Raw genomic sequence first — 19831 nt, forward strand, 5'->3', positions numbered from 1 at the left:
ATAAAGGAGACCCCAGACAAGAAGACGGCCGTCTATGAACCAGGAAGGGGGATCTCACGAGACAACGAAGGTGCCAGCACCTTCACCTGGGGCTTTCCAGCTTCCAGAACTATGACAAATAAATCTCTGTTGTTTACAAGACACTCGGTCTATCGGATTTTGTGATCGCAACCCAGACAAAGACAAAACTCATAAAGTAAAATTCCCCACTATGTAGTATGTGCTTCACATAGTGACTTCCTTCCAAGGAGTACACTACGGAAAGGAAGAAAAGGTGTGATTTTTTAGTGGAGAAGCTGAGAAACATTCCCTCAGCCAGGAGGTCAAGGTCAGCATCAACAGTGATAAGTCATGTTGGTCGCAGGTACCCTGGATATGATTAAATAAAAACGGTCCCTTGTCTCAGGGACCTTCCTCCCATCAAGTCATTCTAGTGGTGAGAAAAACCTCAGATAATCCACATTCTATAAAATACCTGACCAGGACTCCTCAAAACATCAAAACAAACACATCAAAAACAAGAAAAGACTCAGTAACTGTCATAGCCAAGAGGTGTCTAAGGTGACAAGTTATCTAGGATGTCACCCTGAATACATAACGGGCGTTGAGTAAAATAAGGCAGTCTGAGGGGCACCTGGGGGGCTCAGCCGGTTATGCATCTGACTCTTGACTTCGGCTCAGGTCATGATCTCATGGTTTCATGAGTTTGAGCCATGCATTGGATTTTCTCTCTCTCTCTCTCTCTCTCTCTCTCTCTCTCTCTCTCTCTCTCTGTCTCTCTCTCTCTCCCCCTTGGGATTCTCTCTCTCTCTGCCCTTCCCCCACTCACACCATCTCTGTCTCTCTCAAAATAAATAAACTTTTAAAAAAAGAATATAAAAAATAAATAAGGCAATCTGAATATGCACTTTAGTTAATAATAATGTATTAGTATTGGTGAATTCATTGTAACCAAAGCATCATAATAATGTAAGTTACCAATAAGAGAGGAACCTGGGTGTGAGATGTATGGGGACTCTCTGTACTACCTTCACAATTTTTCTGGAAACCCAAACTATTCTAAAATACAACATGTACTTTTGCAATGAAGAGGTCACCTCTGAAAGACTGGGTGTTTCCCCCAAACGGACTGAGGTAACCCTGGGAGGTCCTTCAGACAGGACAAAAAAAAACACACGTTACCTTGAATATTTAATCCCCTGAGTAAATGAGACGCATGGAAAACTCGGGGTTTTTTGAGAGAAAATAAATGTTTTATTTTTGCATGACTGAACCACAGCATGTAATTTTTAACCAAGCTAAGTGTAATTAATAAAACAGTTTCCTTCCCAAATAACGTCACAAGTGAAAAGATGACATTTTATGTTTCTTGCTAGGTTAATCCCAACTCTTTGGACACATGCAATCCATTTATTTATTAAAGACAGTATTAAATAAAAAATAAATAATAAAAGGGACTTCACAACCTTCTTTACCCCTATGTATCTGTTCTACTGGTAGTGTAATTACTGCACCTCTAATCATTCGGTGTGCTAGTTTTTTGCATAATCTAATCAGTACCCCCACCGCCATCACCACCGCCATCGCTGTCACAGCAAACATCTCTGTAATGCTTCCCATGGCCCAGGCTTTGCTCTCTGGGTTTACGCAATTCACCCTGTTAATCTCTTCAAACACCCCAAGAGGTAAATTCCAGGGGGCAACTGAGGCACAGAAGGGCACAGAAAGGGAAGGGGGACCTTCCAGACAGAACAACGGGGATGGAACAGTAGTCACCCTCGGCTGCCCCGTTCTGGAGCTCGCACTTCCACCCGCCAGCAGGTGCGCCTTCCGCAGACAGCGTGGCCCCAACACGGCAGGGTGCCGATGCTCAGGAAAGCAGAAGCTTTGCCCCTGGTTGGCTACACTGGGGGCCCATCTGGAAAAGGCACCTCTCGCTTCACTGCTGAAGTAAATAACAAGCCAGGATTTCTTGAACTGGATCAAGTGTGTGTGCGAGGACCTTTGTGACCCATGGGCAGAGTGAGAGCGTCATCTCGTCCCCTGGGCACCTCGGCGCCGGGCAGAGAGCGGTAGGGAACCCGGGGCCGCTCCTCCCAGGGACTCTATTGCCCAAAAAACATGTGTTTGGCAGCTGGGGGGACGTGTTAGTTCAAAGGAAATAATAAAAGGCAGGGGGAAAGAAGGCAAATGTGCATTCTCCAGTTATTTACTTGTAACATATGTTAAATAATTGCAATGTGTTTGTTTTCATGTTTCGTTACTAGGAACTTTTACCTTATCTCCAAAGAATAGAAGGCGGCCAAGTCACAACATGTCTTGCCTCCTTCTAAACAAGTCATTTATGAGCAGTGGGCGTAATGTTGACTCTGACTACATTAGCAGCAAATCCTGGCTACTTAAAAACTGGGAAATAGCTTCCAGACACTTAATAACTAGCAGACCCGTTCTCCTTGCAATAGCTTGGTAAGCACTACCTGTCCCCCTGTCTGTCGGGGCTCCGCGGGATGGGCAGACCATCCTCCTAGATTGACGACCGGCCACTCCAGAGAAGGACTGTCTCGTCACTCAATTTCGGAAAAGCAGTTCGCCAGTTTTGAAGGAGCAGACCCAACGCTGACGCGAAAAGCCGGTCCAAGAAACGGTCTCACGCTCTTTGAGGGTCAGGACGGAACAAGGGGGAGAACGTGGGCTGTGGAGTAAGGGTGCGAACAGTGACCCTAGCAGTTGCTGACAGTATGAGTAGGAGCTGGCTGGCTCCACGAGTCTCCATTGCCTCATCCACAAATTGGGTCCGATAAACCACGCTCCACAGAGTGATGCGAGAGTCGCCGAAATCCTCAGCCCTGATAACGAACATGAGCCCATTTTTATTTATTTCGATGGCTCTCCGCGCCCCACCCCTCACCACTGAGCCTGAGTTAGATCCAGTCTCCCAGAAGTCTTAGAACGCGCACCCGAGGGAGGAAGTCTCGCCGGGATAGGACAGAGAAACACCTAATGCGTTGACCACTTGACATCTTCTGTCTCATCCTCAGTGAAGGCGTGGCCCCCTTCCCGTGGCTGCCACTTGAAAGAAAGTGAGCAGGTAGGTGCAAATAGCTACCGAGGGGGGGAACTGCAATTTCTTGGAATAGCCAGAAAAAAGTTTGCGAGGTCATCAGGAGCCAAGCCGGAGTGTCCTAAATGAGTATCACGCTGAAACCTCTGGATGACGCTCTTGATATCTCCTGGCCTCTAGGGCGGGTCATTCCTCACCTGTTTCCTCCCCCCACGAGAGGCGGGTGTGCGCTTGGCAGAAAAGAAGGCTGGGGAACGACACGATGCTTCGGTAGGGATGCCAGTCTGGTCCTGCCCAGAGCAGGAACCTTAGCTCCTAAGGAAGGTGCTCCCCTGCCACCAGCATTTCTCCAGGCTCTGAGCACTCAAGGACCATGCAGGTGGCTTGTTCAGATCGGCTTTGCTGTGGCCCAGCAGCCCAGGCTGCCAGATCATAAATATTTGTTAGATGAATGCTGTCTAGGTCGTAACTATTTGACCCAGGCGATGTCATGACGAAACGGGTGTTTGGGGAGCATTAGTCTGATAAGAGTGCAGGTTGGTTGGACTAGAGACGTGCGGGGGCGGGGGGGGGGGTTGGAGATGAGAACCAGAAAGATGTCTTAGGGGACGCTTACAGTGGACTGGGGTGATGACATCCAGGGCGGCCGCAGAGCTTAACCCTGCGTTTCCACTTCACAGAGCAGAGCGTGTGGAGCACACGGACCTTCCGCACGGGGCCGGTTTGCACACTCGCCACCCATCTCCCTTGTACCCTTCCTTTTTATCTGTGCAGCTGGAGATGCTTCTGCTCCAATAGTAGGTTCCTTGGTGTTCGGCTTTCATTCCAGAAGCTCTCCAAAATGGTCACAGAGAGAGGCCATTATTGATTAAAAAGGACCACATTCATGCTCTGTAGCCTTGCACGGAAGTGTGTGCCTTAGTTAAGAAGGTGGTTTCTGCATAACCGTACGAGTGTTTCCATCACGGCTCTGCCCATGCGATTACTTGCGTTGTCTTCCAGAATCCACAAAAGGCCTTGACTGTAGTCGTTCTTTTCACCTGAGGCTTAAAAAAAGGCCCATCGACGCAGAGTTTTCATGTGCCTATTACATGCCAGACATTCTCCTTGATTCGAGGAGCACAGCTTACATTTTGGAGAGATGAACAAACCGGAAAGGAGGAATCCACTCATGCCTCCCCCGGTTTCAAACCCCCCGGCCGGCCGTCTTTATACTCTGAGCGAAATCTAAACTTAGCGTGGCCTGGAGGTTCCGTCAGGGTCTCGGCGCCCCCACCCCCTCTGGCTTCCTGGTCGAGCTCTTTCTCCTGAAATGAATTCTCAAGCCATCCTGGAAGGTAACGCGTGTTCTCTCAAGTATTGTGTGTTCTCTCCTGACATTTTCTGCGCTCCTGCCTCTCCCAGGGCTTGGAACCACACCCTCCACCCTCACTGCTCGCCCGCTGCCCAGCTTTCAACTCCCAGCTTCAATGGGAGATCCACTTCCAGGAAGCTTTCCGTAGAGCCCGGCCCAGCACCCACGCCTTATGGGTAGTTCTCTCTTTCCTGCCATGACATTCGTGACAGTGTTTTATCACCAGCTCCTTTGAGCATGAGGATTTTACTGTTTATTTTTGTGAACTCAATCACTGGACCATAATGATATATGCTCAGCATGTGTCTACGGAAGGAAGGAAGGAAGGAAGGAAGGAAGGAAAGAAGGAAGGAGGGAGGGAGGGAGGGAGGGAGGAAGTAGGGAAGGAAGGAGGGAGGTGGGAGGGAGGGAGGGAGGGATGAAAGTAGGATGGAGGGAGGGAGGGAAGAAGGAAGGAAAGAAGGAAGGAAGGAAGGAAGGAAGGAAGGAAGGAAGGAAGGAAGAAGTAGGGAAGGAAGGAGGGAGGTGGGAGGGAGGGAGGGAGGGAAGGAGGGAGGGAGGGAGGGAGGGAGAAGGAAGGAGGGAGGGAGGGAGGGAGGGAGGAAGGAAGGAAGGAAAGAAGGAAGGAAGGAAGGAAGGAGGGAGGGGGGAAGGAAGGAAGGGAGGGAGGGAGGGAGGGAGGGAGGAAGGAAGAAAGGGAGGGAGGGAAGGAGGAGGAGAAAGGGGATAAATTAGGTCTTATGGCCATCTCTTGCCATTATTTTGCTCTATGACTAAACCTCCTTCCCTGTGGGTCAGTTCCGTCCTTATTTCAGTGACAAGCAGGCAAAAACTAGTGAGTGCCTCACCTCTGCTGATGGCATTAGCAAGAGAGAAAGAGAGAGTCGGAAAGGAAGAATCAATAGTCGGTGACAGATCCAACAATGAAACGAAAAGGAGAGTTTCCCTTGTCTTCTGAATGGAAAAGATAGATTTAAACAGCCGTTATCTTTTCACGGACAGTTTGTATTCTCCACTGGGCAAGAGTTGGGCATTTGAGTTTCCCACGTAAATCACAGCGTTCATGAGAACATAAAACATGTGTTGATGTAGAACGGAGCATGGAAGCCTTAACGTAAACACATAGAGTAATTGCTGCGCTGAATTATTTTGCAAATGAATAGACCATCCAGAATACTTCCTCAAGTTTTAATCCAGTGGACAGTGAGTGTGAACCATATCATGTCCAACATGGTTAGCTCCCTGACTGCAATTCCCCCTCTTTTCTCAGCTGAGATCCCTTGAATCCTATCTTCGGATTCCAGGGTGCTCCCCAGCTTGAAGCTTAAAGTAATTAGAAGGGCTTGAGCAATCCATAAAACCATGATGAGATTAAAAATGAAACCAAAGGAGGGGTGCCTGGGTGGCTCAGTCCGCTAAGGGTCTGACTTCAGCTCGGGTCATGGTCTCGCCCTTCTTGAGTTCAAGCCCTACGTTGGGCTCTGTGCTGACAGCTCAGAGCCTGGAGGCTGTTTCAGATTCTGTGTCTCCCCTCTCTCTCTCTCTGTCCCTCCCCTACTCATGCTCTGTCTCTCTCTCAAAAATAAAAATCAAGATTGAAAACAATGAAACCAGAGGAAACAAATATGCAAGAAACAGGTCAAGTATGTAGCTGATGGGTTACGTGTTCGTTGAGAATCCGCTCAGGGTTAGTGAAGCCTGGTGGTCCATACACTAAAGGTGAGAGAGGAAAGGCCCAGGGGGTGTGAAACCTTGGTGAGGGGGTAGGGAGCAGGCTTGAGGGAAAGTGGGTAGTCAGTCAGGAAACCATCCCCAGAGAGACTGGCCCACACACTTCTTTCCACGGAGCTGGACACGGAGGTCGAGACTCGCGTGGGGAACAGGACGCATTGCACAGACCGCGAAGCCGCAAGCCTGGGAGGAGAATCTTCTTTTAGATTTGAATTTAGGTTACTGACAACACTGGGGACTCCTTAGAGACGGAATAATTCTAGGATCTCACGAGGGGTCTATTGTGTTTGAAAATTCCTGTCCAAACTCGAACCTCCGAGCAGGAGCATTCCTGCTGCTTTTCTAAGAAGAGAAAATGGAAGTCTATCCACAGATGTCTTTGTTATGGGGCAATAACTCCTCCTGAGTTCCACCACCCATGTCTGTAGCCTCCCTCCCCACCATTAGGTTGACACACGTTCCCCAGGCTTGTGTTGATTTTAAGTTAGTGCCTTCACTAGTAAAGCCCTGGGGAACTCACAGTCGCCTTCTTTTTACCATTTTGTCTGGGCTTCCGCTATTCGTCATAACGGGTATTATTAGAGCCCTTTTGAGTTTACAATACATTATCTCATCTGGCCTAAGGATTTGGCACAGTTGTTAGGCATAAGCAACCATCTGGGGGACTCTGATTTACAAGTCTAACATTAACCCACCAACAAACAGCCCCCGAGCAGCTACTGAAGGCTAGTCACTACCCTGAGTACCTGGGGGAAGTTGGAAAATGAAGGAACAACAACACCATGATAGCGTGGGCTGAAAGAAATTTCTAATTGGAGGTAAAACAAACATCTGTGCATATTCAGGTCTCATGAAAAATGCTAGTGTCGCCTGACATTTCAGCCTTGACAGCTGCCATTTTTCTACGCACACTCCCCGGGTGAAGTTGGCTTCACCTTCATCTTCAGAGTAATGGCTCTGAAGGTTCACAGCCCAAATCTCTCTTGAGGGCAAGGACTCCCCTCAGAAAATCCTCCTGAAAGTCGTCTTGGTACTTCAAACTGTCAAGCCGTGGCTTAATGATTTTCCCCAAGTATATCCCTTATTCTATATTCCCCTTCCTAGTCCCTGGCTCGGTTTCTAGGTACTGGCTCCAAGTTACTTGCCAGAAGTCATAGATCCCTCCCACTTTTTTTTTCTTATGAATCGTCAAATCCTTTTGGTTTAGCTTTTTGAATGTGTCTCATACCATGTTTGTGTTTGTTAAATGACTATTTACCACTTCATGGTGTATACTTGCGTAGAGTATAGCCATATTAGACCCATCAGTCATTGCTTGCTACACCGTGAACTTGTAAGCTCACTGCCCTACAGGCAGTGTGTGGTCACCACATGGAGGAGGCTCAGTAGATGTGCACTGAAAGAAAGAATTGCTAAACTGGGCACCCATTTTTTCTTCTCTGTGGAAAGCAAATTGGAGATGGGCCACTCCCTCGTGCCTGCACATCTTCGTCCAATGAACTAGTAATCTGATGACGATCATAAAGGGATTTTAATATGTAATTAAGGTCCCAAATCAGTTGACTTTAGGAGTTGGACATCGTCAGATGAACCTTCTCTCCCTGGCAGAAGAGATTTCAAGGAATGAGGGCATTTGATGAGAGAGAAATCTTCCATTCTTGGCTTTGAAAATGGAGGGGGTCACACGGCAAGGAGGGTGGACAGTTTCGAGAAACTGGGGATGGGTCCCAGGTGACTGCCAACAAGGAAATGGAAACCCCTGTCCCACGGCCACTCTGAACCAAATTCTCCAACAATCTGAATAAGTTTGGAAGTGAATTCTTCCCCCAGATACTCTGGAAAGGTGCACAGTACAGCTGCCCCCTTGACTTCAGCCTAGTAGGACCTTAAGGAGAGAATCCAGCCACACGCAATGCCAACTTCCAATCTAGAGTACTATGAGCTGATAAATGGTAGGTTTTTTGAAGCTGCTAAGTTTCTGGTCATTTGTTATGCAGCAAAAGAAAACTAGCACACATCTCTTCTGATTGTGTAATGCTCAGTAAGGATAATGCTCGTCCTCGAAAATGTCAACGTCTGCCTTAGAATTCAATGCAGGCTTTATAAACCCCATCCTCCAGTGCCTCAGGAAGGATGGCTCGTATGTTTTAAAGAACACTTTGGGTTACTAAAAATTCATATTATTAAGAACCATTTTTAAATTGTTAAAAATGTAAGTGGTCAAAATTGTGACATTCTGCCCAATTCCATTAAAAATAATATGTAATATCCCACTAGAAGTTTTAAACTTGGCATTTGGGGATTTGGGTCTGGCCACCCATAGAGCCCAGCAGCAGGGGAATTTTTCTTTCTGAACTCACAGTTATTCATACGATGTGCTTGCAAAGTGTACATCATCTTCCCCTGGCTGGCTTTTCTTGTAGCAATTACAAAGTTCCTCAAACACCAACATTTGCATCAAGAGTGAGGAGGAGCATCTCCTTTAACCTCTTATTCTAGACCCCATCTAAAATTCATGACTCCAAGAGTATTTCAACTTCTATCGTATTGAACTACATGAGTAGGTCTGTCGAAGCCAGAGTTTCCACTCGTTAACAAATGAAAAGAAAACAATATCAGAAGATGCCAGGGGAGGAAGTCAGGTGACATCAGGAAAGTCCCTCAGTGAGCAGAACCTTGGGTGGAAGCTCCTACTTATTTCCCTCCTAGTAAATCCTTACTTTCAGGACGAACCGGAAACAGTTGTAACATCTTTTGAAGTGTGGCCTGAATGTTAAGGAGACGAACCCTATTGCTGCACCAGGCTGGGATCCTTTGTACAGGAAAATGTTTCCTGGTCATCCAAGGTTCCCCAGAGAGCTCCTGATTTGTGAGGGATGCCACCAGAATTCAGCTTCTGGGTGCTGCCAGAGTGCATGTTGGTGGGCGTTCTACTCAGCAGAGCTGTGAACCCAGGCAGAGATTTCCATCTCTTGGACATCTCAGTAGAGCTTCCCACCGACCCCTGCACCTGCCCGTGCACCTCCACCTATGCCTGCGGCCATGCCCACAGTGGGTGACATGGGAGGTGGCACCTCCGTGCGCAGGCGTGGCCCCGATGCCCCCCAGCTCCGGGAGCCGTGGCTGTTGGGGGTTGTGGAGCACGGGACATCCAAGTGGAGCTTGCTATGGCCGTTCGACAGCCACAAAGCATACAAGTCCTTGAAAAACATGCATTTCATTCAGCTTTAATTTACTTAACTGAACATTTCGCCCTGTGATTCACTACCCTTGTTCACTCCCCCACCTGGCACCGAGCAGCAAGGCCTCATCCTTATCAGGACCAAGACCCCGTTCCTTCTCGCCCACGGGGTCCCTCCAGTGGCTACGATGAGAAGCAGATGTTGCCAAGAGAAAGGAGCGAGACCGGATGTCCTGATGTCCACCCGGGCAGACAGGAGACACCAGCAGGACATCCACCAGGGCCATAATCTCAGGGAACAAGAGGGAGTCCAGCGAGATTCTGGAACGTGGGAGGCTGCGGTAGCCGCTTCCCACCCACAGCCACCCACTGCCTATTGGGTGGACAGTGGGTACCCCAAGGACTTTTTGAAAAATCATTAGGTTCCCAACCTGGAGCTAGATTATGGAGCTACAAAGAGAAGTAGAAAAGGGGACACCTGGGTGGCTCAGTCAGGTAAGCATCCAACTCCTGATTTCGGCTCAGGTCATGATTTCATGGTTCCTGAGTTCGAGCCCCATGTTGGGCTCCATGCTGACAGTGCAGAGCCTGCTTGGGATTCTCTCTCTCTCTCTCTCTCTCTCTCTCTCTCTCTCTCTTTCTCTCTCTCTCTTTCTCTCCAAATAAATAAATAAACTTTAAGGAAAGTAGGGAATAGTCCAGCCTCTGCATCTTTCATGAAATGATAGAAAGCAAGCCGGTAGCACCAGCCACAGAAGGCGGCCAGACACAGCTTGTCACTCAATACCCAGGCAAATTGTTTCTGCCCACATTTGGGCAGCGGAGTCAAAAAACTTGACAGAGGGAGCGGCATTTGTGTTAGAACCTCAAGTAAGGGCGACTTCCTCCAGGCAGTGGGGAAGGCGTTCCCGGTGACAGAGGGAGAAAAACGGAGGGCTAGTTTAAGGCCCTGGGGCATCTGAGGGATCTAGGGTGTAGAGGGCCATGGGGCCCCATCCAGCACAGACATCCGCTTTCAAATCTGCCTCTTCTCTGAGTGCAGCGCCTTTCCATCCCATTTCGTACTCTCTGGGCTTGACTGACATGACGTCACTCTGACAACTGGGTCTGTGGCACGCGGGCTTTTTCACCGCTTCTAACTGCCATTGTCGATCAAATTGCCCCTTTGGAATTAAGCACAAATGTAGTCAAAAATCCTCAAAAAATAAAAAATCAGCTGCATATGAAATCTGTGAGATTGATGAAATTTAAGTGACTGTTTAATGACTTCTGCTTTGGCAGGGGGCAAGCAGGGGGTGGCTCCTGGGTGATTCAGCTCTTGATTTCAGCTCAGGTCATGATCTCAAGTTTGGTGAGATCGAGCCCCGCATTGGGCTCCGTGCTGGCAGCATGAAACCTGCTTGGGATTCTCTCTCTCTCTCCTTCTCTCTGCCTCTCCCCCCAAGTGCATGCACTCGCTCTTTCTTTCTCTCTCTCTCTCTGTCTCAAAATAAATATATAAAGACTAAAATTATTATATAAATATATATATATATAAATAAATAACTTCAGCTTTGTGCTGTAAGAAGTGGGCTTTCCTTCTTCTTAATCATGCTAATATCACATTGACAAGAGCAGTCATTTTCCTTATAAGATGTCCTATTTCTGTGCTTAGACCCTCAGCGACCCCCGCTTTATTTCCATCTCAGATGGCCCACATAAATGGGTCTATCACAGTGTATTCAACTCTTCCTTCTGATCGTTTTACACTCTAGTTCAAAGGAGGTTTAAATGAGGAGCACATTTCTAATACCGAGGATTAAATGTTTGCATCTTCTTAAATTTCCTGGGCTGAATCCCACTCCGCAGAACTGCATTTGGTTCAGGACTTAGTTATGCTCGCCCAGTTGCAATGACCCGGAGTAAAAATATCCATCTCATTGGAACCTTCTTCAGGATGTTTCCCTGGTATTTGAAGAGCATGTGGCTTTACAGCAAACAGCGCATATGCTATTGAACGTACCACAGTGTATCTATCCCCCACCCTGGACAGCAAAGTCTCAGTTTCCCTTCTACGCTCAGCGCAGTAAATGGCAGCCAGAGTGTGAACAGCAAGAACTTGAGAATGTACAGCACGCGTCCCCCACTGGCGCCCCTCAAGTTCACCGTGGCTTTGGTTGCTCACTCGGGTGACCTGAGCCTGTAGAAAAGGCCGCCATCTTGTCATTGTCCATCTGAAGGAACAGTCCCGCTTTGTGCATTTCTGGAAAGATCCTTCTGCGAGGCTTAAAGATCAACAGCTCCGGGATATGTGGATCATCATCCACACCACCAGAACGAGGAAAACCAGAAAGAAGAAAGGCACCATCAAAGGAGGCACGTAAAAAAGCGATGAGTGGGTTAATGAATGAATGCGTGCATGGAGGAATGACGACTATAGCCGAGGCGACTATCTGGTGACGGTCAGAATTCTAAGGAGATGAGGACACCAGCGACTCATGCAGCTCTTTGTTCTTTCGCATCGTGTTCCCTTGTGAAAAAAAGAGTAAACATAGAATTCTAATGTAGTTTGCAAGCTGAGTCCTCAGAGGTAGAGTGTGGATGATTTCTTGGTTTATTATTGCCAATTACTAAATTTTACCAGGTTTCATAAAAGAGTGTTATCATAACTACTTCATACTTTTCAAAATGTTTCACGACTGTTCATTTCGCTTTATAAAAGGAGATGCAAAGACAATGAATTCCACGTCTCCTCCAATTAAGTCTCCAATGTTGCATCTATTACATTTCCCCTCTATTATGTTTTTTTGTTTTGTCCAGAAAAAAAAAGTGCTGTTCCCTTCTTGTGGAAGCAATTAAAAAAATCACCCATCACAATATAAAGTTCCTTCATTAATTGAAATGTCTACAGACATTTTCATCGGGTTTTCAGAACCCACGCGATCCTAATTCAGAAGCTGGACACGAGACAAACATTACTTCAGCATCCAAAGTGCTGCCATAGGAAACAAATGGAAGCACAGAGGGGGAAAAGCCATAATGAAACCGAAGTCTAATTAAAACCTGACAACGAGCTCATTATACCCAACCAGCTCTTGTTACAGTGGCAGGAAATGTGAGTGGAAAACCCCACAGACAAGATGCCGTGTCGCTGGATGGTCTCTGGAAAGCATTAGACTTTGGATAAAGAGCCTACAGTCACAGGCTTGGGATAAGACTTGGGCATCTCTCGTTTCCTCCAAGTTGGGCTCTTTCTGAGTGTGTGTGTGTGTGTGTGTGCACGCGCACCCACATGTATGCAAGCAGGCTGGAGAGAGCCTTGAGCACCTGGCCAGCTGGATCATGGGAGGACAGAATCCGGGAGCTGGAAGGGCCTGCAATCAGCTGGGCCAATGCTGTTCCCTTGCCTCTATACAGGATCCACTCTACATCATTTCCAGCCTTGACTTGAATACATTTCAGGACAAGTGACTCCCTGCCTCAAGGGGGTTTTGTAGGTGCACTTTCTCTATGGCTAAGCCATGATCCGATTCCTATTGAAATGTATCCTCTTGTGCCCCCTCGTGACCTGTGGCACAGCGGGCACCATCCCCCCACTGCTCCAGTCACATTCAAGTCTTATCTGCTGAGGTGACAGGCATCAGTTGCTCCTTGTAGGGCACGGCCTCCCGTTCATGCTCACATCCTGCATCCTCTGTGGGGGTGTAGCCGCCAGTGCCCCCACTACCCCCTGAAGTCAAGACACCATCGCTTCCATAAATGCACACTCAGGTTTCGTGAGCTTTAATTTGGAAGAAGTACGAAGTTCTGATTGCTGGCAATTTTATGAACAACCTACCCATGAATTCCTAGAAAGCCCCGTTAAATTTCATCCTGGTCCCAGTTCCCTTGTTTTGAATGATTCTGAAGCTCAATTCTTCAGCTTCACCTGTTATATCGTCAACAATCCCTCCCTTGACCTTTCAGGTCATGTGCTAATCTTATAAGCATGTTTTGTTGTGTTTGTTTTTTGTTTTTTTGTTTTTTTGTTTTGTTTTGTTTTGTTTTGTTTTGTTTTGTGTCCTCAAGAAGTTAACACGTGAGAAAGAACAGGAAACACTCCTATGTGTTTTAAGGTTTTCTCCTTTGGTTGACAGCAATTAATTAGTGGCATTCTTTGAGTAGAATGTTAAGGCAGTTGTGACCTATTGAATTGTGTGTCATCCAGTGCCAGAGAATATCGAAGGGACAGCTACAGGGCCGGGCTGGAGGAGGAAGCCCAGAATCGAAGATGGTGTCTACTGCAAAGTTGGAATGAGCTTCGTAAGTTCAAGTATGGCTCCTCATTAATCTTTATGTAACCAGAACCCTGCAAAGTGAATTTACTAAACACAAAGAGAAAACATGCTGCCTTTGTGAAACTAATTGGACCAGATCTCATGATGGCTCATCTTTTTAAGTGCTCAGTGGACTGTTAATAATTACTTCTTCATTGTTATCAGTGGTCACTGTTGAGCCGATCGGCCCATTGTTTCTGGAATTCATCCTTTTTCCAATTTTGAAATGGGAAAAATATTTGCCTCCTCCACTCATCTGGCTCCTCTCCTACAATTCACTATTTTCTCTTGGAAAAATAACTCCTCCATCATTATCTGCACATATTCTGGGGCTGTGAGTTTTCACTTTTGTGGGGCTGAAGTCTTATACTCTCTGGGAGCGTCTGATGGCTCGTTTGCTTGCTACACCTCTCCGGGGGCTCAGGACCTCTTGGCTAACACCTCTTACCATCCAGCCTGAACATTTTTTTCTAGTCAAAGATGATGGAAACAAAACAGTGGTCAAGAGTCCCTGCATTCTCTGTGTCTCCTGTTACTATTACGAATTTCTCGACTCATCCTTTTCTCTCTCTATTCGGTCTGCAGACGTCAAGTGCTCCCATCTGATGGTTGACAATAACAGGGAGAGTTTCTCAGAAAATGAAAAGTGGGAAGAACTTTCCAGGGAGTTGTCTTCCTTACTTTAATTTCCTGGAAAATAAACGGAAAGGAATAAGAAAGCATTGAATGGGATGGGCTTTCCATAATTTGTAAAAAATAGAATCTGGAACACGGAGATGATGAGTACACAAATCACCTCTTCAAAATCAGAATCTATGAAAGCACCTTTAAAAATTACATTGTCAAATTTGGGAGTGTGAAATATTCACTTTGTTCTCATGGGTCATGCTATTAAGAACCTCTCAAAATAACCGACGAATTTGAATATGAATTACAATAATCATTATTAATTGAGATAGAAATAGTTCCTTGAAAGTTTCACTGCGATGTTGTAAAAATGTAAAAATACTGACGAACCATAACATGCACATGTTCCTTTCGTGCCTGGGCGAGCATCTCTCCGAGGGACCTAAGGTGGAAGAATTTCCTATGCCACCCGTTTTTCCAAGATCCTGCCGTGTTTGGAGTATCTCTTGGGAATCTTGGTTCCTATTCTTCTGGCAAGCCACCTGTAAGTTAAGGCGGAAGCTGCAAAGGAGGAGTGAAATGGGTTGAGTTGATTATGTTTTTAACATTACTTCATTATTCTGCAATGCAAGCTCTTAGCTCCTGAGTCCACACATTTTTGAACAGGGTGTGTAGTTGATTTTCTAAAGGCGTTCAGGTCAAGCAATCTGAGTCATTTTTTTTTTTTTATTTAAAATTTCAGAGGAGGCTCTTTTAAAGAAATCTCGAATTTGAGATATTTATCAGTGATCTAAAACAGTAACATGTCCATCTAAAGTCAGCAGTATCAGTTTGTTTGGTTAAGGGATGGATCTGTCCCCATAAGGGAATTCTGATTTTGCCTCTACTATATCAGCGTAATCTACGTAAAACCCAAGACATTTCTTTTATTTTGCTTTGATATTTAAATTTTAAGTACAAGTCAAGGGATGCTTTTTAATGCTTCAGTGCTCAACACCTTGAATATGTCCCTCGCTGGGTTATGAGGAAAGTCTGCCAGGAGGCAGTCATGTGGCACTGCACTCTGGTCCCATGGCAGATAGCAAGGTGGACAGTCTCCACCAGACCTCACTGGTAACACAGTCCACATCAACTGGGAAGCGGTCTACATCAGTGCGTCTCAACATGGGGCCCCCAGATCAGTAGTATCCGCATCCCTGAGAAACGAGAGTCCCTTCCAGACCGACTGAGTCACAAAGTCTAGGGTTGAGCCTCCACAGTCTTCTCTTAAGGAGCCTCCGAGCGATTCTGCTCCGTGCTGAAGTTTGAGAACCACTGATCTAGGTCACGCTCACTGCGTGGAAAACCTGTGTGTGAAGCACCGTAAGAGAAACAGAAATAGTGGAATCTGATTTTATACATACACCAGGATAAAGACGGACTCCAACGCTTTCAACCAATGTTCAAGTCCAAAAATACAATGCGTTACCAATCACAGTTGGGGATCAGAAAGAACGAAGCACGATTCTGGAGGTGTAACAATGGCGCTCAGTAGTCTGTGGTCTTTTGAGTGACCCTCCTTGCCAAGATGTTTCTCAATGGTATCTGCATTACCATTAAGAGTCTGCTACTCTCCTAATGCTGCAGGGGTTAACATCTCGCTACGGATAGCATTGCTTTCCAAATGTTTGGGGTACGTGGGGCATCCGCAGCAGGACAGTGCTCTCAGGGAGGGATGTCAGGCTTGTCTAGCATGAGGGACGATGAGCTAGTGACCGGCCCTCCTTACGTTGTGCCCACCTTTCAGACATCTGTGTTCAGACTGGAAGTCAGACCCATGAAGTCATTCCCTGTCGTATCATCACAAATAAAGGCAGAGATGCTCTGTTTACAAAATGCTCTGTTTGACTAGGCACCCAAAGAATACACCAAATCGAACATGGCCACTTTGCGTCCACGCTGTTCTATAGGCAATGGATGCTCTTTGGGCTGGAGAGCTCACCTCTGTAGGTTTCAGGCCATCATCATCCCCAGTCCTATGGGTTTACCAGGGACAACTTGGGACATAAGGTTAAAGATGACTCAAATGGATTCACACCATCCCTTTCAAATGCTTGTATGTTCAAGAAAGAGACTTCTGGAGAGCAACTGGGACATTAATTCCGGAAAAGGCCCCAGGAACCTCGCAGCCCAACCTAACGCTTTGTCCAAAACTTGTCCATCCCTAATGCTTTGTCAGGAGGTGACTGGCACCCAGGCCCTCAGATTCTTATAGCAGTTCATCGTCCTCTTCTTTTTTGGCCTCTTTCATCAGTTGATATTGAAAAGGTAGAGAAAAGTAATAGTAACATGAGTGCTGTGCTTCCATCAGCACCGGTGACAAATCCCCCCTGCATTGTGACAGTTCTGGGACCTTCTACAAACTTGCCCGCGGTGTCCTGTGCCCCTCCTGCTCAGCGCTGTATGACGATAGTCACGATAAGTATTTGTGTATTAACAGGGCTTTTTCACCAGAATACAAAGTCCAGGAAAACAAAGGCCACACATCTCATGCTCTGAACTCCATTGCCCACACTCAACACGACGTCTGCCATATTGCAGGAGCTCTGCATTGCTTTCCTGTGGAAGTAATGAATGACTCAATAATAATGCAAGCATTGATATCACAGCCCATATCACGCTGTAGTTTTTCAGATCAATTTTCTGCCTGGATCTTTTGCTGGGCTGAATCAAAGTCATTTCTTCTCACCCCCACAGCTAGCGCAAAGCTTGGCTCCTAGGGATCTCAAACTGTTTTATGATTGAATGAATAACTCTTAGATTCTGGGAATGGCTAATTATGGCCTTGATTCTCACTTTCATTGCTGACCAGGGACTTTTAAATGAAACATTCTACGTTCCAATTTTCTCATCCATTATATAGACACAATTATATTTGTCTTTGTCTCCCTGGGTTCTCGTAACACCCATGAGAAAAAAGGCAATACAAGGCAATGAGCCTTGAAATCAAAGGTGTTCTATAACCCTGTGAGAACAACACTAAAGTTATTACTTTCGTGCTGTTCTTTTCCTTCGGAAATACCTGTCCTTTCCTATTAGCACAGGCAGAATCTTCCCATCGTACTGATTTTGCTCTCTAAATAGCATTTTCCTTTTCAGTATGTTACTGAAACCTCCCCAGTGGAAGACAGAAATCAACTGTGTGGACAATCCTTCAATTTCTTTTGCAGAACACTGCGGAGCCTCTTACAGTCTCCCAAACTCAGAGAGATTATCCTAAGTCACTCATGATTCCTTTTGCCGCTGAAACTATAATTGTACTTCTAGAAACCCACAAAGGAGGTCACTGAGGTCCCATGTGTGGTGCAGCACACTTGAGACCTCCCATGGCCGAGGTTTCTCACACAGTCCCCTGTGTCCAGCTCCAGCAGGGAGGATCCTCCCACGGTGGCTAAAGTCCAGAAGTAGTAAAAAGCCAACTGGAACCCAGTTGATTATTGGGCTACGTATCAGTGTCCGAAACCACACAGCCTGGTATCTTTGCAACCGAGGCGGCAAAGACCAGGAATGGTGGGGGGGAATGCGCCCACAGAGGCAGAAATAGAGGATGTGGTTTTTAGGACATTGAACAGGAGGACGTGAGCGTGGGGGGGGACTGGAGTGGAGAAAGTATAAAGCCTTATAAACTAATTAGAAAAGCAATGCGAGGGGTGCCTGGGTGGCTCAGTTGGTTAAGCTCAGGTCAAGAGCTCATGCTTCATGGGCTCGAGCCCCACGTCAGGCTCTGTGCTGACAGCTCTGAGCCTGGAGCCTGCTTCAGATTCTGTGTCTCCCTCTCTCTCTTTGCCCCTTCCCCGCTCATGCTGTCTTTCTCTCTCTCTCAAAAATAAATAAATGTTAAAAAAGAAAAACCAACATGAGATCCTCCCCAACTGAAACTCACCGGCAGGCTCCCCCACCTACCATTTGGAAGCTTCGATGTCCCGTGACCTGCTATCTGGTGGAAACGCCCCAGCACCCTGGAATGGTGAAAACCCAGGACGGCTAAAGCCACGTCTGCTGCAGGAATTCTAAAGATTCAAAAAACAAAGAACCTCAACATACAAGCACTTAGGGCCCACATGACAGAGCCCCAGGGAGGACACCGGACCCCAGGCTCAGGTGAACGTTCCTGATCGGCCACACCTCACAGTACGGTCACACCTTGCTGCTGGGAGAAGCAGGTGCATCCTCCAGGAGCAGGCTCCTAGCTTCCCCCGGACACGGCCCCGCGTCTCTTCTCTTGCATGATTTTACCCTGCATCGTTTGCCGCAGTAAACTCTCTGGGAGGAAACCAGCTTTCTGAGTCCTGTGAGTCTAGCATAGATGCAGGAATCAGTTTAAGGGGAGGAAACCGGCAGAAAGACAGTTGTGAAAGCCCAGGGGAAAACCGGCAAGAGGAATAGGTTCCCATTGTTTTGTTTTGCTTTGTTTTGTTTCAAAATTGAAAGACAAGTAAATCCTTCTATAGGGCGTGATGGGTGTGGGGGCACTCATGTCTTCCAATTTCCTTTTTTTTTAATGTTTATTTATTTTTGAGAGTGAGAGAGACAGAGCATGAGTGGGGACAGGGCAGAGAGAGAGAGAGGGAGACCCAGAATCCGAAGCAGGCTCCAGACTCCGAGCTGTCCGCACAGAGCCCAATGCAGGGCTCGAACCCATGAACCGTGAGATCATGACCTGAGCCGAAGTCGGGCGCTTCACCAACTGAGCCACCCAGGAGCCCCTCCACCTTCCTCTTTTGTTTTCTGGTTCTCCTCATTTATCACTTTTAGGCATCGTTTTACTGTGTTGTATTGAAAATATTTTTGCTAGCTGCATTAAATCATTTCTGTGAAAAGGCCAGAGATAAGCTGATTCATCAAGTTCTCGGGTAAATATCTCATCGATACCCCGTTGTCATCCCAGATCAGATAAATGGGACAACCGAGCAGGTGACCCAACTCTTGTATATGGCCACCACCACCGTGTGCTTCCAGGAATCCAGACAATTCCACCCTGTTATGAGGACAGCAACTCCAACTCTCGCCAGTATCTTATTTTCTGTTCCATTTTCAGAATGAGTTGGAGTTAATGCCACCCAAGGCGATTCACCCACGTCACAGTGCCCCGACGACATGCTGTTACCGATCTGAGACACCTGTCCTATCTCCTAACGTCTAAATAAAGGTAGATTTGCCAATCCTGGGGGAGGCTCTGCGTCGGACACACCCACATCTCTTAGACCAGAGGAACTTTTCTGTGACTGAGGCGAGTCTAGAGCCTGTTCTAAAAGGACCCAGGACAACCGATGATCGTCAAGTGATTTTTTTTTCAATTTACCACCTATCTTTTTTAAATTTTTTTTTATATTTTATTTCTATTTATTTATTTTTATTTTAGAGAGAGAGAGAGTGCAAGTGGGGGACAGGGGCAGAGGGAGAGAGACAGAGAATATCTTTTTTTTTTTTTTAATTTTTTTAATGTTTTTATTTATTTTTGGGACAGAGAGAGACAGAGCATGAACGGGGGAGGGGCAGAGAGAGAGGGAGACACAGAATCGGAAGCAGGCTCCAGGCTCCGA

This window comes from Neofelis nebulosa, chromosome 1 (genome assembly GCF_028018385.1).
Source record: "Neofelis nebulosa isolate mNeoNeb1 chromosome 1, mNeoNeb1.pri, whole genome shotgun sequence".
NCBI lineage: Eukaryota > Metazoa > Chordata > Mammalia > Carnivora > Felidae > Neofelis > Neofelis nebulosa.